Genomic DNA, 23,944 nt, shown 5'->3' with positions numbered 1-23,944 from the left:
GTGGTAATCACCACCTTCCTTCTCTTTCCCCATTGTTCATCCCCTCCCCCTCCTTGAATCTGGCATTGTCTCAGCAGCACATATTGAATAATGCCTTCTGGCTCTGCCACAGGGCCCACTTCCTAGTCCTCTCCACCCATCACAGTTTCCTGTCCTTGGAATGATACAGTGTGAAGCCTCAACCTGCCACTACCTGAAGAATCTTTGGGAACTTCCTGGAACCCCAGGGAGGTGTGCTGTCGAGTGTAGTGCCCATGCCAAAATTGAGGAGCTCTTGGCTCAGATCTGAGCTCACGCTGCATCTTCATTGAGTGGAACTAGGCAAATTGCTCTCTCGCTCTCTTAGCTCCAGCCTTATCTAACACGGGGATAATAACACAGGCCTGACAGGGATTATTGAGTTTATGCATTCGAGTACTTAGGAAAAGTGATGCTTAATAGTGTATTATCAGGATATATGTTGAAGCCATCACAAGAATGCTTGGGTATGTCCAACCCATTGAAAGCACAGACACACAGAGGAGGAACAGACACAGCATTTGGGACTTTTTAGTTTGGAGAACAAGGCGACTAAGAGGTGATGTGGCAGAATTTTATAAAATTATGCACGGCGTTGCGAAAGTGAAGTTTTTCTCTCCCTCTCATAACACTAGAACTCGGGGACATCCAAACTGAAGGCGAATGCTGGAAGATTCAGGACAAATAAAAAGAAGCGCTTCTTCACACCAGGCTTGATTAAACTATGGAACTCCCTCCCACATGAGCAGTGATGGGCACCAACGTGGGTGGCTTTAAAAGAGGACTGGACAAATTCATGGGGGAGTAAACTATCAAGGGCTACTAGCTATTGTTGGCTATGCCCTGCCTCCATGGTCAGAGGCAGTAATGCTTTTGAATACTAGTTTCTGGAAATCTCATGCGGGGAGAGTGCGTTCATGATCGGGTCCTACTTGCAGGTTTCCCAGAGGCATCTTGCTTGTCACTCTGAGAACACAATGCTGGACTAAATGGCCATTGGCCCAGTATACCTGAAGGAGTGTCTCCACCCCCATCATTCTGCCCGGACGCTGAGGTCCAGCTCTGAGGGCCTTCTGGCGGTTTCCTCACTGTGAGAAGCAAAGCTACAGGGAACCAGGCAGAGGGCCTTCTCGGTAGTGGCACCCGCCCTGTGGAACGCCCTCCCATCAGATGTCAAGGAGATAAAGAACTACCTGACATTCAGAAGACATTTGAAGGCAGCCCTGTTCAGGGAAGTTTTTAACGTGTGACATTTTAGTGTATTTTTGGTCTTTGTTGGAAGCCGCCTAGAGTGGCTGGGGAAACCCAGCCAGATGGTCGGGGTACAAATAATAAATTATTATTATTATTATTATTATTATTATTATTATTATTATTGCCCTAATCCAGCAGAGTTCTTCTTCTTTTATTATATATGAGTTATTTAGAGCAGCCTTCACCAAGTTGGTGCACTCCAGGTGGTTTGGACTACAACTCCCCTTGTGACATGGATTGAGCATCCTGGGGGCTGCTGGGAGTTACAGCCAAAAACATTTGGGGGGCACCGGGTTGGAGAAGGCAGATCTAGAGAATGGTGGGCTAGTTTCCATCTCATCTTCTCCCAAAGTAATCTCAGCCACTTCAGGTTTTCACAGCAGTACATAGTGAGCTCTTGACTACTTCACTTCTTTGGCTTCAAATGCAGTGTTCCCTGCTGACCTTAGATATACTACTTTGAGTAAAAGAAAGAAAGAAAGCAAAGGTACACACTTAATGAGACGTAGGCAGCAAAATGTCGCCCCCTCCAGTGCTTTTACAACAGAGGGAGGTTAGAGGAGGCGAAACAGCACCCTTCTATCAACAAGTTGTGGCCTTTTGCTTTCACATGATAGCTGTCTGGAAGTATTGCTTTAATTTAATTGATCGATTAGTGATTTAAAAGGCGGCTAAAATCCTGTAATGGGTTGACAGGACAAGAGTGCCTGGTAAACGAGCAGATTCCTGCTGGTTCACACTTCATTATTTTTCTCTGATCATGATGTGGAAAAAGACATTAGATATGCTCAATGCACATTTGAAAGCAGGGTAGTTGTGATGATTAAGTGATGTGTTTGCTGCCCTTAATGTTTGAAGGATGGGTAGGATGCACATCTGAGAAAGGAAGAAAAGACCCATGTGGTCTTCATAGAATTGGCCTGTGAAGTTTGCAGCACATTCTACGTATGAACTGTTTAAGAAACAATACAAGATCTTCTTGCCCTTGGAGAAGGTGACATGTCAGAATGCATGCTTTGGAGTATCATTTGATACATCAGTTCTCTCTGTGTGTGTTGGCTTCAAGCTGTTTTCTGGGGGGCAGGGGAGTGGCTCCTCTTCATCTTTTTGTTCACCAAAGAACATCTCCAACCTGCCCCCAAATCCCAAAGATCGTTGGAAGCAAAATGAGAGAATTCTCAGTTGACACAACACATTCTTTCCAGGACAAGCAGAGGGTGCTTTCCCTAAGACCCTGGCAGGTTCTGGAACTGGCACCTCAAGGCAGCTACCGCCTTTAAATCAAGGGTGGGGAGATTCAGGCCCTCCAGGTCTCTCTGTGTGGGCCTGGCCACACACACACTAGTCCATCCACCTTGAGTGCTTTTGCCTGCCTGGAATGTGCCCTCAAATTGTGACAGTGCCTCTTGCTTGCCTAGAGCGAAGGGGTGTGTGCTTGTAAACCTTTGACTTTTGCATGGCTGGAGCAGAGCCTACTGTACAAAGGTACTAGTCACATCAACTTTTCTGTCCCTGTCTCTCTGGCCACAATCTGCCCCGGCACACGGCCCCTGAAAAGTTGCCCATGAAGGAATATGGCCCTCTGACTGAAGAACTGGCTTTAAAAGATGTCCAGGCTGTTTCAGCTAAACCTAGGCTGCCTGCACACACAAGAGGAAGCCGTCACTTCAAAATTAAAGTGCATGAAATCATACAGCAGTAATATATATATATATATATATATATATATGAAATCATTTTAATAAAATTATTTAAAAGGGAAAAAAGGAAAGGCACACTAGAAGAATTGTCAGTGTTATGGGAAAGACGTATTAAATTTGACCAAGCCTGCAACATTCAAACACACACACAAAAACCCCTGGGGGAAAAAAGATTGTCTACCTTCGTTCATCTGGTTCATCTGGTTCGTTCCTTTGAAGAGCCACGAGGGAAGAAAAGGGTACCAGGTGCCAATGTAATTCTGCAACCCTCCCTAAGCCCTTAGGATAGAAAGGGATACAAATTGAAACAAATGAAGGCTGTCTAATTACAACTTAACTCCCTCCCACCCTATCCTATAGGCTTATGTTGATGAACAACATGCAAAACATAATACATACCAACAGCAAACTCCAGACATAGGTCCTTATGTAGTCAAATATCACTAGGCTCAGGAAAACCCCAAGGTTCATTTATTTATTAACTGCATTTATAGCCCACCTTTTTCTCCAAGGAGCAAAACGTGGCATGCATGGGTCACCCCTCCTCATTTAATCCCCACAACAACCAATGCAGGTAGGCTACGCTGAGAGGCAGTGACTGGCCCAAGGTCACCCAGTGAGCTTCATGAGAATTTGAACCCTGGTCTTCCAGGTCCTAGTCCAGCGCTTTGACCATACCTCTAGGAAACCAAAAGGTTTACAAAAGTTGTTAGTAAAAAAAACCCCCACAGAAAACTCAAACCCTAAGAGAGGAACCCTGCAAACAGGCCAGTGCAAATGGAGCCTGCTCAGTGGCCACCAAATGCTGACTGACAGTTACAGGGGACAGGGGAATGGAATGGAGTAGCTTGGGAAGGGATGTGGCTGGCTGGGATCCTGAACAGGAGCACTCCGCACTGAAATGTTTTCTTGCAGCCTCACTTGTATAAATTAGGAAACAGGGCATGGAGGCAATTATCTGTCCTGACCCAGAGCTTTCCCCACAAAAACCTGCTCTTTAAAGCTGAATCAATTTGGGTTTCCATAGACTGACATTTGCTCAAATTGAGCTTTAGAGAGCGGGTTTTCGCTGAGTATGCTCTGGAGCAAAAAGAAAAAAGAAAAAAAGCGTTTGGACACAGAACTTTAAATCGCGGACTGTGCCTGCAAAGAGCGGAGGAAAGGTAAGTGTGGATAAACCCAGAGGGGGCTTATTGTGTTTCTTCGAGTTTTTATTGTGTATTTTGGGTTCTTATTTTGCATTTTTATGTTGTGAACCTCCTTGTGATCTTTAAATGAAGGGCAGTACAAATTTAATGTTGTTGTTGTTGTTATTATTCCTGCCAAACCCGCACTTAAAAGCCCTTGGCTGATGTGCTACATTTGAGTAACCCATCAGTCAAATCCATCTTCTGTGTGAGAACCCTCCACACAGTATGAAGAACACTGTCGTGGCTGCTGGAAGTGCAACAGCAGAGATCATTCAGTATATAACTTAAGGGTTAATTTTGTTGTCATTGTTAGCCAACTACCTAAGGGGGAGCTTTTGCTTAGCAACCAGCCAGAGTGGTGTGATCTGATTGGCTGTGTGCTCCCGGGGATGAGGGATTTATGCTGGTTTATCTCCAGCTGAGCTAGGCCTGCGGACTTCTGCTAGTATAGCCTGGCCAAGTTGGGAGCCTGCTAGCTGAGCTGGAGCTCCTCCATATCCTAACCTGCTCACATTGGCAGATGTAGGGATAAGATTGCTCCCTTAGTTGGCTGTTAGCTGTTTTTATGCTGTTGTAGTGCATGCATTTTGATGTGCTTGTATCATGCCTTTTTGCTGTGAGCTATTCCCCAAATCCAATACAAAAATGTACCAAGCTGCTCAGAATGGGACACGCCACTTCAGATGCAGACTGACCAGTATCTCAATAGTAGTATGTGTTCTTTTAATTACCGGTATATTATGCAAAGTGTTTGCAGTCGCTTTTCAGGGCTACACCCTCACAAAGGGACACACAAGCAGGAGCAAGGCGTGCTATAATAGCCACATTAGAGAGGATGCATAACAATTAAAAAGCTGCTCTGTAACACCCAAGCAACCTCATGACACTCTCAGATAAAGGCAACATTGCAGAGGAAGGTTTTCAACGCTCACCTAAAAGTAGAGCAGAATATGGCTGCTAGATTGCTGAGTGGGGCAGTCTGATGGGACCACGTGTCACCAGTCCAGAAATCGCTGCGCTGGCTGCCGGTGAACTTCAGGTGTTCATTCCAACAACCACTTGGGACACTATAGTACCAAAGAGATCATCTCCTCAAAATTTCTCAAGCTTCACGATTGTCAAGGGAGGTCTTGGTGGTGCTGGTGTCCCCCCAATTGGCACTTTCTCTGACAGGACCTTCTTGGTGGTGGCTTCCTGTTTCTGGAATGCCCTCCCTGGTGAGGTTCATCTGGCTTCCTGTTAACATTCAAGAAGATTTTAAAGACATTCCTCTTCACTCTGGCATTTGATGGCTAAAAGATTCCGTTCCCGACAACCTTGAAACTATTAACTGTGAGGATACATGATTGTTTTTAAAAAGATGTTTTTAATGTTTTAATTTTTTTAAATGTTTTGCTGCTCTATTGCTTGTCCCCCTAGGTTTCTTTGGGACAAATTTAATCTAATTATTATTATTATTGCCTGGTACAGATAGGGTGAGGCGCAAGTCTACAGGAAGGAGGTTTCAATTCTATAGCTGCCACCAAGAAGGTCTTGTTTCTTTTCCATACTGCTGAACCAATCTTAGCAGCAGACACATGAGAACAACCCCTGAAACTGATCTTAGTGTACAAGCAGGGTTATATGGGTGAAAACAGTCCTCCAAATAACCTGGTCCCAGGTCATTTAGGGCTTTGAAAGGTTAATTCCTGCACTTTCAATTGGACCTGGAGGTTGACTGGCAGCCAATGAAGATGACACAAAATTGGTGTTATGTTTTCAGGCTTTCCGACCTCCACCAGCATCCACAAACAGCTGCATTTTATACCAGCTGCAATTACCATATTGGCCTCAGAGGCCGACCCCAATAAAGTGCATTGCAGTTTCGAGGAATCCTGTGCATGGATGGCCGAGGCCACTTCAAATAGGTTTGCAATTAGCAGGTGTTTTCGGAAAGCGCTCCTGACAACAGCTGTTACCTATGACTCACCAGACAACTGCAAGTCCAGGACTACTGCCAAGCTATCCTCCTGGCCCTTTAAAGGGAATACAATCCCATCTGCACACCCCTATCCACATGTGATGATTGCCAAAACAGCCAATCTTCAAAATTTGCACTTCTCAGAATTTTGCAGTGCAGTGCCCACAGCAAACTGTACAGAACTGCGTATAACTAGGATAAAATGTGCATAAAATACACATGTATCAGTGAAAATAACATGCAAAAATGCATTTTATCAGGGGGAATTGCTTTGAAAAAATGTGTATATTAGTCAAAATTGCATACAAAAATGCGTGCATTGGGGGGGAAATCGCTGAAAAAAGCTGGTGAATTTTCACAAGGATTTCTTTTTTAAAATCATGGTTTTTAAGGAAATGTGGAAAATTTAACTTAAATATGAACCCCCCCCCCAAAAAAAAAACTTGGAGAACTAAAAGTGACAGATTGATTCATCTCGAACCAGGACTCATCCCTCCCAGTTCTCCACAAACCCTCAAAACTGCTGGGAGATGCTCTGGACCAAATTTGGCAGGTGTGCAAGAAGAGAGGAAGAGGCAGCAAAATACCATTGTCTGAGTGGAAGTCTGTCTGTTCAGCACTGAATACAATCCTCTGTTTCACTTCCCCTGTCTCAGATTAAGTTTTGGTCAGTAGCAAGCAGCAATATTTATATTGTGCTTGTTTAGTGCTCAAAACACTTCACAGCGTCTTGGGGAATGTAGATGTTTGGAAGAGCTGCAAGGGATTCAGTGGGCGAAGTTGACAAAACAGCATGCAAAAACTCGGTGTGCATGGAATATACCTCCCACATAGAGAATTCTACAGACCTTTGCAAGGGTTTGAGACAGAATTATCAAGTGCTCTGCAGCCGATCAGAGATTTATTCAGTTTCATCCGAATCCTAATGACCCAGCAGGCTCTTTGCACATCCCACTTGCAAGACAAATGTTACCACTATTAACTGCTTTGCTCAATAGCTTGCTTTTCCACTGGTTCCCATCTGTCATAGTTTAAGAGCTGGAACATTTTCAGACGAGAGCAATTGTGATAAGATTATCTTCAGAGCAGCTCCCTACACAGATGCTATGTAGGATAGGAAGCAGCCAACAAGGCCAAACAAGACGCCCATCAAAACGCAGGTTTTTCTAGCCGAGCCTGTCTTGCCTTGAATGGCAAGAAACAAATACATCTGCAAGGATTAGCAAACACCATTTGATGCAAACGAATCAGGAGTGCCTGACCTGAGCAATGCTCACAATCAAAGCAGCTTCAAGGGAGTGACAAATGGCGTGAAGTCATTTAATGTATCTAAGTAAAGACAACCGTGGACAGAGCATCTTAATTGTTGCATTAAGTGCATTTAGGTGAACTCAATAAAGATTGATTTCTTCATTGTGTTTTCCAAGTAATGTATGGTTTTTTTTCTTTCAGAAACTCCTTGCTTGACTAAGCTAGGGTCTTTCCAAGTTGTCCTGCTAGGAGACAGGGTTATTTCCTGTTGCTTTATTTAGACACAGGCTTCTGTAATACAGATGTGTGAACCAGAGGAGGTTGGTTGGTCTATCAGGGTGAATGGCACACTACCCCATCAACCTCAGTTTGTCCCCAATCACTTACCTGCCTTCTTACCAGGAGGTGGCTCTGCTGCTTGGCTCTCTGGCCCCACCTTCTGTTGGCCTCCTTGCTTTGTGCCCTACCAGTAGTTATTTATTGAATTTATATCCCGCCCCTTCTCCTCAGTATCCATGGGCGCTGTCCACCAGTGATGTCAACTTGCCTTTCTCTTGTTTACTCAAACCGTGGGACTTTGGAAAGTCTGGGGCTCATTCATGGACACATAAATGAGCCACAACTAATATATCAGAGACACACAGCCAATCTCTCTATAGTCAGCAAGCATGGTGGACTTTGTTGCTGTAAATTAGGAACCTTCTCCCCCACCAGAAACCGATAGTTAAACAGCACCACATAAACTGGATATTGATTATCTTCTATGTACTGATGGAAAGAGGCAAAGCTCCGGTAAATATTGCCAAATCAATAGTTCTGGAGAAATAAGTGAGTGCAATAATGAGATCTCATTGTAGCAAAACAAATCCATGGTGGCTTATTGCCAAGATCAGGCGGCAGCTGTGTCATGAATGCATGGCACCACCAGAATGTCTGGAAAGGTGTGTGGAGCTGTGTTAGTTCTGTGTGCAAGTGTCACTTTCTCATACAGACACTATTTTCCCATGGCAGTCAGTTCCTGGCGGGGATACACAACAAATTCACAACTTATTGGTTTCAATATTCTATTTTTATCTCGTACAACCCTGGGGGCTTCATATTATGATGCAGTTTATAAATTTGTTAAATAAAAATAAAAGAACTTAACTAACCAGCTGATCAAAATGTAGCTATTCTTTGGATTTTTCACTACTCTGAATTGCACCAAAGCAAGTGTTGATCCTGTTGCTTTTGTCCATGGAGTTTTCTTGGCAGGGATACTGGAGTGGCTTGCCGGTTCCGGCTCCAGGTGGATCATGTTTAGTCAAAACCCTCCACTATGACCTGTTCATCTTGGGTGGCCCTGCATGGAATAGCTCATAGCTTCTCTGAGTTATTCAAGCCCCTTCACCACAATAAGGCAGTGATCCATGAAGGAGTGATCCATGAAGGAGCCATGGTGGGGTCATGAAGACTCAGGCACTACTAAAGGACTAAACAACAAAAGTGTTGATCCACACATCCCAGGGCATTTTCCCATCACTGCCCTTATTGCAAAAACTCCAGTATTTGGAGGAAGTAGGTTGTTGCACAGGACCTCCCAAGCAACTCTAATTGTGCAACGTGGTGTGATTGAAAACAGGAACTGTCCCAAAGCACCCATGGTTGGTCTAAAACCCCACACCCGGATATTCCAATTGGTTAAAAGCAGGATTTATTTTTTTAATGGGGCAATGTTAAACATGCATTCCCTTAGTCTGATGTGGAAAGAGCTGTAGCAGATCCTCCTGTTTATGTAGCCCGGGCTCTGAAATGTACACTATAGCCACGGGGCTCAGTTGCTTCATCGCTCCTTCATCAAGATTAGGGACCACATTGACATTCATTGGAGAACAGCCAGAACATAAATATGGATAGTCTAGTATGTACAGGTACTAGCAGCTGTAGATTTTGTCAGTGTTCCATATGTTTTGTTTTTCTTCAATTCTATTGCAATGCATTTGTATTCTCTGTGTTAAGCCGCCCTGGGAATACTGACATGTTGATGGTGTGGGGATATGGATTTAGTAAATAAAGATAAAAACAATTCTATTAAATCTTAATGCAAACATTAAAATATTTAAGAATGAGGGTCTCACACTTGTCAGTTACCCCAGTGCCTTCACACTCATTGAGCTGGATCCAGACTTAGTCATTCTTAAGGCAGATCCATTGAAATCAATGGGTCTTAAGTTATTTCAGTGCGTCTTCTCTAAAGCTGCATTCCTTAACTGAGAGTAAGCAACTCTAAATTAAACCGGACTAGACATGGGCAGGATTGCACTATTAGTCTGGTTCCAACCCATAGACCACAATACTGGAAAATGAGAGCAAAGCTATTTCTTAGTGAGAAACTATGTGAAATACTCCTTACACGGTGTGTGCGTGGAAATGGGATAGAGTCTGTTATGTACTGAAGTTCTCACCCTGGGCCAACAGGGGGATACTGTAGATAGTTTTCACTCAGGTCCACATATGCAAATAAGGAATGAAAAGTTACGTTCAGTGATTGGATAGTTACAGAAAGTTGTTACTGTTGCCTTGTAGTTGAGCTCTATATAAGCAGGTTGGCTGAACCCTTCAGCTCAGTTCTGTTCTGGCCTGTGAATAAACAAGAGCTGTTTGCAGAATCACTGTGTCGTCTGATATGTTCACCCACAACTTAACACTTACTTCACCCATTCCCTCAGCTCTGCAACTTTACAGGATATGCTCAAGTAAATTCAGCACAAAAAGAAAGAATAAAGGAATAAATACCAGTGTCAAAGAGCAGACTCAAAGAAATAGAAATAAAAGATGGTGAATATAATTCTACAAGAGGGGTCGGGATGTAATGTCTGAGGGAGCACACAGAAAAATCATTCTAGTGCTGCAAACCCTTTCAGACCCCACAAGTATAAATTTATCTAGTTGGTCTAGTCATTAAAATGATTCAATCTTATTGTCACCTCCCACTGCTACAAAATGTTTTAGAGAAGTCTGAAATACTTTATAAAAGGAAACAATTTACCCATCAACAAGACTTTATAGCATTGGTCAGCACTGGCCTTGAACTGAGAAGAAATGCAATCCCAGGCACAGGGAACCTGTTGCCCACCAGACATTTTGGGCTCCATTGGCCATGCTGGCTGGGACTGATGGGAAACGGAGTCAAAGAGCCTCTGAAGGGTACCAAGTTCCCCATCCCTGCTTTATCCACAACAAGAACCTTCTGTACTTGTTCAAAACCATGTTCCTATGTTGATACATTTCCACACCTTTGCTATCTACAATTTAACTGCAGTCAAGGCGTGGACAATTCAATGACTACAGAGATTGCCTCTGGATTGAAGATGCTGAAAACTATTATCCCCCGTGTTGACAGGAGCCAGAATCTGCTCTCAGGATTTTATTTTTTTGCAGTTTTGGGACACCACTATCATGCATGGCAGCTGTGCTGGTCCCGGGGGTTACCGTGCGGCATAGTCCAAGTCCAGTCCGAGGTAGAGGGTGTGGTAGAGAGGCTGTCCATCAAGGCTGAAGCAGGGTCCAGGGCAAGGAGTTGGGTGTGGTCAGGAACTCTGGCTGAAGAGCAGGGCAAGGTGCCAGCAGGAACATGTTACCAATAATGTTGCTCCCGCAACCTGGGACTGGGCTGGCTTTTATCTGCCCCGAGGCCTAGGGTGGTCCCGGCCTGCAGGTGACTCGCCTCTCCTGGCCTGGAGGCGAGAACTCCTCCTGTGGGAACTTAGTTCCCTCCGCCTCTCTGCCCTGAGTCTCTGCAGCTCAGGAGAGGATGGAGGGTTACCAGACCCAGAGGCAACCTCACCTTCCCCTGACGGGGCTGAGAGTGGAGCACCTGAAGGCAATGGGTCCTCGATCACCTCCGGAGCCAGAGCAGATTCAGCTGGTGTCTGCTCCTGAGGATCCGGCACAGGTGAGGGCCCTTCAGCTGGTCCTGGAGGCGGGGACTCCTGTGCAGGCTGGGATTCCTCAGGTTCAGCCTCTGAATCCGATTCCCAGGCCATCACATCAGCAGGGCTGACTAACGTCTCAAAGCTGTGTGCATACAATGAACATAAAACCGAAAATCAAAAGGTGGAAAGGCACAGATCTGAAGAAGGTAAACCACTTAGATTGCAGGGAAATTCATCTTGCATTCCTTGTATATCTTCACCAGTTAGGTACGGTGAGGTATACGTGAACAGATAAGCCGAGGAAGCTGATATCTCTTGGAATGCTGAATGTATCTGGCATTTCTTTACCTTATTGTCACATTAAATAAGGCAAGGAAGATTACGCGCAAGCATTTTGATCAAGGGATGCAGTGGTGCAGAAGACTATCATGTGCCTTTCGTCAGCTTAGCTTTAGTTAATGGTCCCATGCCATAGGTCTATTTTAGAGGAGGGCAGCACAAACAGTAGCTCACGTCACATCAAAGGGGCATCACAGACTTGGTAAGGATTGCTGAGCAGGACAGGTTCCCCCTACTATTCCAAAGGCCAAACTAGACATGTTTTGCCCCATGCCTGTGCCCTTAAGCGCAAGGCTTCTGTTTTTTCTTAAGTACACAAATTACCAAGGACTGGTAGGGCAAAAGCCAGGGAGACCAACAGTAGATGGCGCCAGACCCAGTGACTGGCAGAGCCAATTGATTCTGGCTGTGCCTCCAGCTTCCTCCCTGCTAAGTTCTACAAGGGGCAACACAGAGACACCAAGGCTGCATACGTGTCATGCATTTAAAGAACATGCTTCCCCGAAAAGCATCCTGGGAGCTGTGGTTTGTTCAGGGTGCTGGGAATTGTAAATCTGAGAGGGTAAACTGTAGTTCCCGGGATCCCAGTGTGTGGGGGGCAGACAATGTGCTGAAAATGAATGGTATATGTGCAGCATGAGGAGGAGGAAGCTGACTTGACTTGCAAATAAGAAGGCAGGAAGGTGGGAGGCTGACTTGAGGTACGTGGGGCAATTCCTGCTTGCCCTAATGGAGCAGCCTACATTACGGATGGGGGGCTGATCTGGATCAGGGCCCTAGAAGAAGAAGAAGAAGAGTTTGGATTTGATATCCCGCCTTTCACTCCCCTTCAGGAGTCTCAAAGCGGCTAACATTCTCCTTTCCCTTCCTCCCCCACAACAAACACTCTGTGAGGTGAGTGGGGCTGAGAGACTTCACAGAAGTGTGACTAGCCCAAGGTCACCCAGCAGCTGCATGTGGAGGAGCGGAGACACGAACCCAGTCTCCCAGATTACATGACCGCTCTTAACCACTACACCACACTGGCCCCTAGTGTGGTGGTAGAGAGAAGCTTTGCAAGCAAACTCCCCTCGATTAGGAACAGTCTCTCCCCAGAATCACCCCCATGAGTAGTGCTGGATTTACGTATAAGCTGAATAAGCTATAGCTTAGGGCCCCACTCTCTTGCCCCCCCCCAAAAAAAAAATTAAAGGAATAAAACCTTGATGCACATTTCCAAATAAACTAAAACCTACATACAGCAACAGTGTTTTGTGTTGTGTAGGCTCCTAGGATGTAAGTAATGGGCCCCGCCCACTAGCCTGCTCCCTAAAATATCACTGGTTTGCTCATTTCTATATATAGGGTGCCTACATTCTGCATGGACTGGTTGCGCGGCAACATGTGCAAATGGCTTGAGATACCTATTAGGTCCATAAATTACCACAAAAAAACAGTGACAATTTGTTGTTGACAAAGGACAGCTGGAAATATAAAGGGCCCCATTACCTCCAGTAGCTTAGGGCCTGCCCACGAGGTACAGGAACATAGCTGATAACAACATCAAGGGTAGGAGAACAGGGTAGCTCCAGACACACAGTTGTGCCCCCATGCCTCTCAGCAGTCAGAAACCTTTCAGGAGGGGGCTTGATGGAGATACCTTCTCCCTTGCCAACGTCTGTGGCAATTCTTAACCCAGTGCATGCAAACACACTTTCAGAAGCAGAGGCAATCTCGGGTTATGATCTAATTTAACATGCTAAGTTTTTTTTAAATTCCTCCCCCCCCCCTAAACCTCATTTACATCCTGCAACACAGATTTTAAGGACAAACCTCTTTGATCTTTTTAAAAAGGGCAGCAAATGTCTGCCTTTAATTGTATTTGAACATTTCTAGGTAACTTGTAAGTAATAAGGACAGGGAGTTTCGTAGCACTGGAATTTGCATACAGCCAATTAGCATTTCAAAGGGAAATCGACAAATTGTTAGCTGTAGCCCTGATGCACAGATATATGGCTGGGAAAAGGGTTAGGTGTGCAGTTGTTCTAGGTAGCTTCATAAAAACATAAACAGAGTCACCTCAGATCTAAGAAATATGAGGATGAAAGGAGGGCCTGGTTATATTGCAAGGACGGTTTTAGATTTTTATAAGCAACGTTTTCCTGAAATATGACTGCAGACATTTATGCTTCCCTTTGACTTCATTCATGTAATTACAGAATTCTAATCTTAATTCAAGGCATTTGAACTACTTAATAATCAGGGAAGAGAGAGGCATTCCGGTCTGTCACTACATCTTTGCTAAGTCTGGCAACTGCTTTGCACATCCCAGATCTAAAAATGCTTCTTTTTCTGCATTGATCAAATGGGTTGGCAAACTTTTGGCTTTTAAATGTTTGATAAGCAGTCTGGTATTTTTTTTAAAAACAACAACAACATAAATCCTGTAATTCTCTTTGAGACACTTTTGTTAAAAGGGATGAACATAATAGTAATAGTAATAATTATTACTCCCAGAGGCATTTCCTTAAACCTGAAGCACAGCTTCAGAGTGTTGGCTTTAAGAGAGATACAAGAAAGATCACTGGATGTTAAGAAAAACCTGTTACATTTTCCAAGAGCTAAGTTGCTAGGAACTGTGGTGCCTTGCAAATTCTTTAGGATTAGCAAATTAATTAAATGTAGTACCTACGGAGAGCAAGGGCAGATTCATCCATCTGTTACTGACTTCCTTATCCCTAGAAGCTCCATCACTCGCAGCAGCGGCTCTCACCATCATCAGGTTTGCTGTAGTGTAAGTTAGACCTGCCCTGAAAAGGGAACAGAAGAAGCTACCTTATATATACACCAAGTGATACCCTGCCTTATATATATACCAAGTGAGACTGGCAGCAGCTCTCCTGAGTTGGGGGCAGGGGTCTTTCTCTGTCTGGAGATGTGGGAGACTGACCCTGGGACCTTCTGCACACAGATTACTGAGCTAGAGCCCAGCGAGTCAATGCCGTCAAAAAGTCTCACTGCCACCTACAGATCAAGCTTTCCACCTGTGACTGGCTTTGACACACCACGTCTCTCCCCCAGATGTGCACTGGCAGCTGTGGAGAACACTGTGTATATTTCAGCTTGGCCCTTTCCCAAAGGGATATCATAGAAAAGGTGAGAGAAATGGCAACCATTCCCTAATAGGAAAAGCCAAAGTGTTTGGGCAGAGCTTTATCTAATGGAGAGAATGGACAGGGATTTTGTTTCTGTCCCTCTCTCTTTAATACTAGACGTTGGTCACATCCACATCATATATTAAAAGGACATGGCTTCCCACAAAGAATCCTGGGAACTGTAGTTTTTTAAAAAAGGGAACTGTGAATTGTAGTTCTCTGAGGGCTAAGCTACAGTTCCCAGGGTGCTTCCACTTTAGTCATCTGCTTTAAATGCTCTTTAAATGCATAATATGGCTGTGACAAGTCAGACAAAAGGAAGATAAGAACCTAGGAATTTGCCTTACAGTAAGTCTGACCATTGACCCAGATAGCTCCCACCTAAGCCTCACTTTATTATATTACTGCTGCTGGTGGTTTGATTGGAGGTGGCATGCCCTTGTAAAAAATGACCTGTCTGTGAAAGGTTGGATTGCCAGAGTCTGGCTTCTGGTGTTGCATGAAAAATCCATCACTGCAGTCCTTCTAGAGACCCCAAAGTCCATCATCCTCTGTGCTGGCAAAGGGTCACTCTTAATTATGCTGCTGCAAAATCGCACATGGGTCTTTGGCCCATGTCACCTATGGCCACACGGTGCTACCAGTGACCAGCCTGTACAATATATGTGGACCTTGAGGTAATCTCACATACGAAACTGCTGGATCAGGCAAATAGCCCATCTAGTCCAGCATCTGCTTCTTACACTGGCCAAGCAGATGCTAGTGGCAAACCCACAAGCAGGACCTAAGCAGAAGATCTGATTTTCAGCAACTGGTATTCAGAAGCATTGCTGATTCCTATTGTGGAGGCAGAAACTAGCCATCGTGGCTAGTAGCCACTGGCAGCCTAATCCTGCATACAATTATCCAGTCCTCTTTTGAAACCATCCAGTTCGGTGGCCATCACTGCCGTTTGCATGAGCAAGTTCTATAGTTTGACTATGTGTTGCGGAAATAAATACCTTTCTTTTACCCATGCCAAATTTCCCAGAATCAACATCATTGGGTGTCCACCACAATCAGCTTCATTGGCTCTAGTGTTGTGAGAGAGAGGGAGAAAAACGTCTCTTTCTCTCCACTTTCTCCATGTCATGCCTAATTTTGTCAGCTCCCATCATGCCAACTCTTGCTTGCCTTTTCTCCAATGCGGCAACCTTTGAGGAGAGGCAATGAGAATGGCACACAGCATTCCAAATGTGGCCGCATCATAGCTTGGCAAAACATCAACATGTCAGGGTCACGACGCTCCAGGGTTTGTCTCTGTTGTTGTTTGTTTAAGGTTTCGTAATGCGCTCTCTATATTTCATGCATTTTGGAAAATTCTACAGAAATGTTTTCATTCATATATACCAGGCATAGGCAAACTCCGGCCCTCCAGATGTTTGGGACTACAATTCCCATCATCCCTAGCTAACAGGACCAGTGGTCAGGGATGATGGGAATTGTAGTCCCAAACATCCGGAGGGCCAGAGTTTGCGTATGCCTGATATATAACCCAGTGTTTCCCAACCTTTTTTGGGCAAAGGCACACTTGTTTCATGAAAAAAATCTCGAGGCACACCACCATGCCAGATGGGGAAAGGTCACTTTTTACTTATGTAAAAAAAAATAAAAAAATAGTAATAGCATAGAAGGTAATGGTTAGGCTAGCATCCCTCTTCCAAATATGCTAGGTTTTTATTTGCAGGGACTGTTCTACATGGGAAGGGGAAAGGAAAGTTAATAGAAGGAAAGGCGGGTGGGAGAGAAAGAGAAAGAAAGAGGGAAGGAAGGGGGGAAGAGAAGTGGAAAGGAGGGAGACCGAGGCGGGGGAGAAGCGTCTGGAGAGTTGCTCCGAAGTTTGGGGGGCTGCGGGGGTGGGCGCGCGTCCCAGGAGGCGGAGGCCAGCCCGGGCTGGGAGCCGTACCGCGGCCCGGGGGCGGAAGGCGGACCGCGGCTCCTAGGATGTGGAAAGGGGACGGCGGCGCAGGGGGAGGAGACCCGCACGGCTAGGGCAGCGCGCAGGGGGAGGGGAGCGGGCCGGAGGCGGGCGAGGGGGGCCGCGATCCCGTGCGCCGCAAACATGGCCTCCTTCCCCGCGGGCCCCGCCGAGCCCCCCGGCCGGGGAGATCAGCGCGCCCCCGCCGCCGTAGGAGAGCAGAGGCAGGAGGAGGAGGACGAAGGCGCTGCCGAGGAGGCGCGCCAACTTCTGCCAACTTCGGCGCCCGCCCCGTCGCCGCAGGCTCCTCCCGGCCGAGAGCCAGAGGACGGCGGCGGAGCAGGAGGAGGAGGATCGCCGCCGCCCCGCGTGTGCCTATGTGGGGCACGTTACAGCCCCGTGATGTCAGCGCCACGCAGGCAGCCAGGCAGGCAGACGGCGAGAGCCCCGCGCTGGGCGGCCTCTCCTCGCTGCCGCCGCCCCGCCTCTTGCCGCCCGACTTGCCCGCCTCCCTCCCACGGCACACCAGGCAACGTCTCGCGGCACACTAGTGTGCCGCGGAACACCGGTTGGGAAACACTGATATAACCATACATTTCCGTGTATCAGAGGAGGTTTTTTTAATTAAAAAATTACATTTAAAACTGGGGGGGGGGCGTATTATACACAAATAGTGCATTGGGGGGGACGTGTGATTGGTTGCTGCCACGAGACGGAGAATGTGAATGGCTATTGGGTGTGTTATTGGTTGTTGCGGCAAGGGCTTGTGTTGATTGGCAGTTGCTGCAGCAATCGGCCAGGCGATAGGTGGCTTCTCCTGGTGTGGGGACAGACGAGAGGCAACATGTGAAAGCGGTGTAGTTCAGGGGGTTGAGCGATTTTCGGCAATCCCCCCTAAAAGAAAGCTCAACAACTCTGGGCAATCTCCCCCCATTTTCTTAATTTGGAGTCCCCCAAAATAGAGAGTGTCTTATACACAGGGGTGTATTATTCATGGAAAAATTCAGTGTGTGTGTGTGTATGTGTGTGTATCACTTAATGCAGTCAGAGAATAGCTTGCCTGTTGCAGATGCTTCCAGGCACAATCCGTTTAGCATGTAGCATGCTGTGTGTTGAACTGGGAGCAGACAGCAAGTGGTGAGAATGCATTGGCTGAAGTACAGTCCACATGTCTGCTCCCACCACAGTTTGATTTAATTGGCCTCCTGTAGCTCTCGAGAAACACTTGCTTATGTTAATCATGCTGTGCTGAGAGCTGGCTGCACAAATACTCGTTCAGATGTTGCTGAGCCCCTGGAGGAAGAGTCCATGGTCACTGTCAATTGTTGCACATTCTAGAGATGCGGGAGGAGCCCCCACTGCTCTGCTCTGCTCTGAATCTTAATGTTGAAAAACCAGCTGGGTCTCTTGTCTTTATTTATCTCCCCCACCCCCCCATCACTAAAAACTTCATTTCTTCATTTTGGAGGCAAGAAAGGTTTTTTCTTAAGCAGACTTTTTATTTTTATTTTTTAAAATGATATTTATTAATATTTCACAAACAATAAAAACAAAATCCAACATTTAAACGTTTAAACAATTAACCTATAAAAACAGCACAGGACGTTGGTCATAACATTATGTTTGCTGACTGGGAACAGTTGTGGACCACGGGTATGAAATTCACGGCATGTAATGCCCTTAGAGAGAATATCATGAAAATGATTTATAGGTGGTACATGACACCAGTCAAGCTTGCAAAAATTTACCATTTGCCCGATAATAAATGTTGGAAGTGTAAAGAAACTGAGGGTACATTCTTTCACCTTTGGTGGACGTGCCCAAGGATTAAGGCTTTCTGGGAAATGATATATAATGAACTGAAAAAGGTATTTAAATACACCTTCCTGAAGAAACCAGAGGCCTTTCTCCTGGGCATTGTCGGCCAATTGGTGCCAAAGAAGGACAGAACTTTTTTTATGTATGCTACAACAGCAGCAAGAATACTCATTGCAAAGTATTGGAAGACACAGGAGCTACCCACTCTGGAAGAATGGCAGATGAAGGTCATGGACTACATGGAATTGGCAGAGATGACCGGCAGAATCCGTGACCAGGGAGAAGAGTCGGTGGAGGAAGATTGGAAGAAGTTTAAAGATTACCTGCAGAAGCACTGTAAAATTAAGGAATGTTGAAATGACGTCTGATTGAAAATAAGTGGTACTGGTAAAGAGAGGCTTAAGAAAATGTAAATAGGGATTGATAATTGGAAATGGATATTCATAATAATAGGTTAAAAATATGGAGTAAGGATAAAATGTTAGAGGGTAAGGATTTGCTGAATTTAATATCTGAACTGGAATACAAAATGGGAGGTGTGAGAAGGTCAAGAAATTAGTGAAGGAAACATAAGATTTGAAAATCTTAAGCAGACTTTTTAATTCTCATGGCAATTAACTGCCCGGTGTGCTTGAAGCAAGAGCCAAGCAAAGGAATCCAGGTGTTTCTGTTGAAATCAGAGGGTCAATGGATACTTAATTCCACAGAAATAGAGGAGGCGGAGGAGATAAAGAAGAAGAAGAAAAGGAATGTGCTGCAGACATCTAGAGGTGACAGTGAATTTTGCGAAGCTTGGGTGCAGAGACATGCTTCTGGGACTTGCTAATGCTGGCTTCAAAGAGAACGGCATTAGAGACCTGTTAAACTGTAATGTTAAAGTGATATCTAAAATATATAAGATGTTATTGGAATGGGAGGCAAAGGATGAACAAGTGAAATCTTGGGCAATAGATATTGGTCACAACATACAAATGGAAGCATGGGAACGATTATGGAATATGGATATAAAATTTACAACATGTTATGGTTTAAGAGTAAATTATATGAAAATGTTATATAGATGGTACCTAACACCTAGTGGATTGGCAAAAATGTATAAATCAAAATCGAATAAGTGTTGGAAATGTAAAGAGAAAGAAGGTAACTTTTTCCATATGTGGTGGTCTTGCAATAAGGTGAAAGCTTACTGGGAAATGATATTTAAGATTTAAGATAAAATTTGTAAAAAACCAACAACCCAGAAGCTTTTCCCTTAGGAATTATGGGATCAGAGCTACCTAAGCAGCATAGAAATTTATTTATGTATGTGACCACAGCTGTAAGAATGTTATTTGCCCAAAAATGAAAGGAAGAAGAGGTCCCAGCAAGAGAAGAATGGTTACAGAAACTAATGGAGTTATGCAGAAATGGCAAAACTTACCAGAAGAATAAGAAATCAAGATAACAAACTTTTTAGAAAGGAATGGAAATGGTTTATTGAGTACTTACAAATGATCTGTAAACAGATCAAGACATTGGCAGGATTATTGTAAAAACCTGCAGTTTCAAAAATATATATGAGATATAAATGAGAACAGATGAATAAAAGAATTAAGTTAAGACAATTTGGAGTATGCCGAAAAGGACAAAAAGAAATGTACAGAACCACAGAAAGAGGGGGAAGGGAGTCGAAGTTGGGAATGTTAAAATTACGGTTGAATAATTGCTGTAATGTATATAAATGAAAATTATAAATGTAATTATATAAAAAAACAAAGACAACAGCATTCAGACTCTCCAAAAGCTTCTTTTAGCCATGTTCAAATATATAAAAGGATGTCACATAGAGGAGGGAGAAAGGTTGTTTTCTGCTGCTCCAGAGAAGCGGACACGGAGCAATGGATCCAAACTACAAGAAAGAAGATTCCACCTAAACATTAGGAAGAACTTCCTGACAGTAAGAGCTGTTCGACAGTGGAATTTGCTGCCAAGGAGTGTGGTGGAGTCTCCTACTTTGGAGGTCTTTAAGCAGAGGCTTGACAACCATATGTCAGGAGTGCTCTGATGGTGTTTCCTGCTTGGCAGGGGGTTGGACTCGATGGCCCTTGTGGTCTCTTCCAACTCTATGATTCTATGATTCTATGATTCTCTAGCTCAGATTAAAAGCTGGGAATGCTGATTACTGTTTGTCTTGGCTGGAAAGCAGGGGTGCCCACTTGGGCCCCACACCATGGATGCCCAACGTAGGCAAGCACCGCGCCATGCCATAATGACGTTGTGACATGCTGTGTCATCATGATGTCATGTCATGTTGCACCATAATGATGGTGCACTGCATGTACTCTGACACCACGGTGGCAACTGGACTGAGGCCTTTGCCTCCGCAGGCCACCTGCCACGGCTGCTGTCTCCACATGCCGCAAACTCATCCTTGTTGTTGTTTAGTCGTTTAGTCATGTCCGACTCTTCGTGACCCCATGGACTAGAGCACGCCAGGCACTCCTGTCTTCCACTGCCTCCTGCAGTTTGGTCAAGCTCATGCTGGTAGCTTCGAGAACACTGTCCAACCATCTTGTCCTCTGTCATCCCCTTCTCCTTGTGTCCTCCATCTTTCCCAACATCAGGGTCTTTCCCAGGGAGTCTTCTCTTCTCATGAGGTGCCCAAAGTATTGGAGCCTCAGCTTCACGATCTGTCCTTCCAGTGAGCACTCAGGGCTGATTTCCTTAAGAATGGAGAGGTTTGATCTTCTTGCAGTCCATGGGAACTCATCCTTAAGGACCACCTATTCCCATACGAATCAACCTGAAGCTTGCGATCATCACCTGAGGCCCTTCTTCATGTGCTCCTCCATGAGAGGTCTAGAGGGTTGCAACATGAGAACAGGACCTTTTCTGCTGTGGCTCCCTGCTAGTGGAATGCTCTCCCCAGGGAGGCTCGCCTGGCACCTTCATTACATATATATAGGCATAATGTTTCTCTTTAACTAGGCCTTTGGCTTAGGCTAATTAGCGTTCTATGTCCTTTTAAATGTGTTTGTAGGAGAGGGGGTTATTGGTTTGTTTTTGTTTTTATTCTGTATTTTGTGTTCTCATTTTATATTTTTATGTTTTGAACCATCCTGTTATCTTCAGCTGTAGGGCAGTATACAAATTAAATAAATAAATAAGGAAATAAATGAAATAAATGAAATAAAATAAATGAAATGCAATGCAATAAAATAAAATAAAATAATAAATGCTCTCTGTTGGTAACTCCAGTGTTGAGCTGCTGGTTGGACCTCATTTTCACAGGTAAACTTTGGCATTGCCATTGAGTTTCTTAAGCCATTCATTGGTCTCTCCTATTAATTTACTCATATGCCTTCTCTATTAGCTTGTGAAAGGTGAGGCAGTTTAAAAATAAGCAACCATAGCAGTGGGTTTCATTGTGAAGAGAGAGAGAGCCCCCTATCTATATTTAGTCATCGAGTAAATATGTTTCATTTGCTGTGAAATCCTCCCCAATGCATCTCAGAGCAAGATAAAATGAGACAGATTATTGTCATGACTACCACTATTTCATTGCAAGCCGCCAATTCGGAAAATACAAATAATATGTTCCAGCTTCCCTCCAATATCTCATTTATTTGCAAAAAATAAATTAATAGCACTTAGGGTTGCTGGATCATAACCTGGAGATGTGCCATGTCTATGTAAATCCCCAAGAGAAGGAAGATCCAAGGCGTTCTCTTCTGCCCTTTCCTACATTTCATAGTAACATAGGAAGCTGCTTTACTCTGAGTCAGACCAATGTTATCTACACTCACAGGAGCCAATTCCTAGGGGCCGAGGTCCCTTGCCCCCACCTCCTAAAATATTTGAGAGAGCCAGGCCTCCCACAAAGTTGATGGGCTTTGCCATTCAAATGGTGAGCATGTGTCATGTCTTGATTGATTATGTGGGGCAGGGCTTAACTGGGCCTCTGCAATATTTTACTGCAGTTGGCACCCTTGTCTACACTGAATGGCACCAGGCAGGGATCTACCTGGTGATGCTGCCAGGTGCTGAACCTGGGACACATTAGCATCTGAAAATGCAGAGGTCATTTCTGCAGTTCCAGTCGTACTTGCACATTGCTGTCTGCACCGGAGTGGAGGAAAGGATGCTTTCACCCAACACACATTACCTGTTAGGGTACCAGAGGTGTCTCTAGGGGAGTGCGACCAGTGTGGTCACACAGGACACCACTAAAATTTGAGATGCCAAGGTCTGCTACTGTGGTTATCCTGTCCCTGCAACCCCCAAACTCTATGCATGAAGCACCAGCCAAAATATTCACTGCCAGCCTTTGTTCAAGCTCTAGGGCAGGAGTGGGCAATTCACTGGTGGACCTCATCTGACCATCTGGGTCCTCTCCCATCTATTAGCTGTACAGTGGGGAGCAGTGAAGACAGTTGCAGACCATGGGGTCACAAATTTCAGTGGCACCCTGTGTGGCACCTCCCATTCCACTTCATAGTTGCAGTGCCTTGAAGGCTCCACAACCAGTGCGACCGAACCAGTCACGCTCCCCTAAATCCACTTTTGCTGGAGGGGGAAAAGAGCTCTGATATTGTGCAATGTCTGCAGTTTCAGCTCCTGTATCCACAGGATCAAAGCAGAGAATAGAGAGCCCAGCAGAGAGGTCCACTAGTGTTCTGTAAAGGTAAAGGGGCCCTTGAACATTAGGTCCAGTCATGACCGACTCTGGGGTTGTGGCGCTCATCTTGCTTTATTGGCCGAGGGAGCCAGCATACAGCTTCTGAATCATGTGGCCAGCATGACTAAGCCGCTTCTGGCGAACCAGAGCAGCGCACGGAAACGGCGTTTACCTTCCCAACGGAGTGGTACCTATTTATCTACTTGCACTTTGACGTGCTTTCAAACTGCTAGGTTGACAGGAGCAGGGACTGAGCAACAGGAGCTCACCCCGTCGTGGGGATTCGAACCACCGACCTTCTGATTGGCAAGGGCTAAGCTCTGTGGTTTAACCCACAGCACCACCCCCGTCCCTTGCAAATACACAAAAAGCATGCATGCAATTTTCAAGATGCAATTGCATTTTTAGTTTTGAAGGCATGAAATAGCAGTACGTAAGGGTCTACAGGCCAGGTGGGCATTGAAATTGTTTGCACTCTTCTGCTGAGATTTACTAAGGATGCTTTTTTTCTCTTGACACAATTGGATCAGATAAAGAATGGATGGAGAGGGAGAGAGAGAATATAAATAAAACCTATGCAGAAAGTGGAAGGTGAAACTTGAGTGGAGTTACAAATAATTAGATATATGCCTCTGTTTCAATGGAAAAAATAGCTTATTGTGAATTTATGTGTTAAAGAAGTGTGCCTGTGCCTGTGTCTGGCTTTACCCACTACTGGGCAGCATTCCACTTGGCCTGAAAAAGGTTCCCCA

General features: G+C 45.0%; 1 long non-coding RNA gene across 1 annotated transcript in view; it reads right to left on the bottom strand.

Moving 5' to 3' along the window:
- The window catches only part of LOC309541484, a 174,935-nt gene that overhangs the window by 10,627 nt on the left and 140,364 nt on the right, over window positions 1–23,944 (bottom strand). Inside the window, exons 4-7 of the long non-coding RNA XR_014223731.1 lie at window positions 14,298–14,415; window positions 6,635–6,878; window positions 5,095–5,398; window positions 3,154–3,251 (exon numbers count right to left, since the gene is read on the bottom strand). This is a non-coding gene — a long non-coding RNA (uncharacterized lncRNA). The remainder of the gene's footprint in view (window positions 1–3,153; window positions 3,252–5,094; window positions 5,399–6,634; window positions 6,879–14,297; window positions 14,416–23,944) is intronic.

Source organism: Podarcis vaucheri (genome assembly GCF_965113315.1).
Source record: "Podarcis vaucheri genome assembly, chromosome: 10".
Classification (NCBI taxonomy): domain Eukaryota; kingdom Metazoa; phylum Chordata; class Lepidosauria; order Squamata; family Lacertidae; genus Podarcis; species Podarcis vaucheri.
Note: the sequence above shows the minus strand (reverse complement) of the source record. Positions and strands in the feature narration are given on the sequence as shown.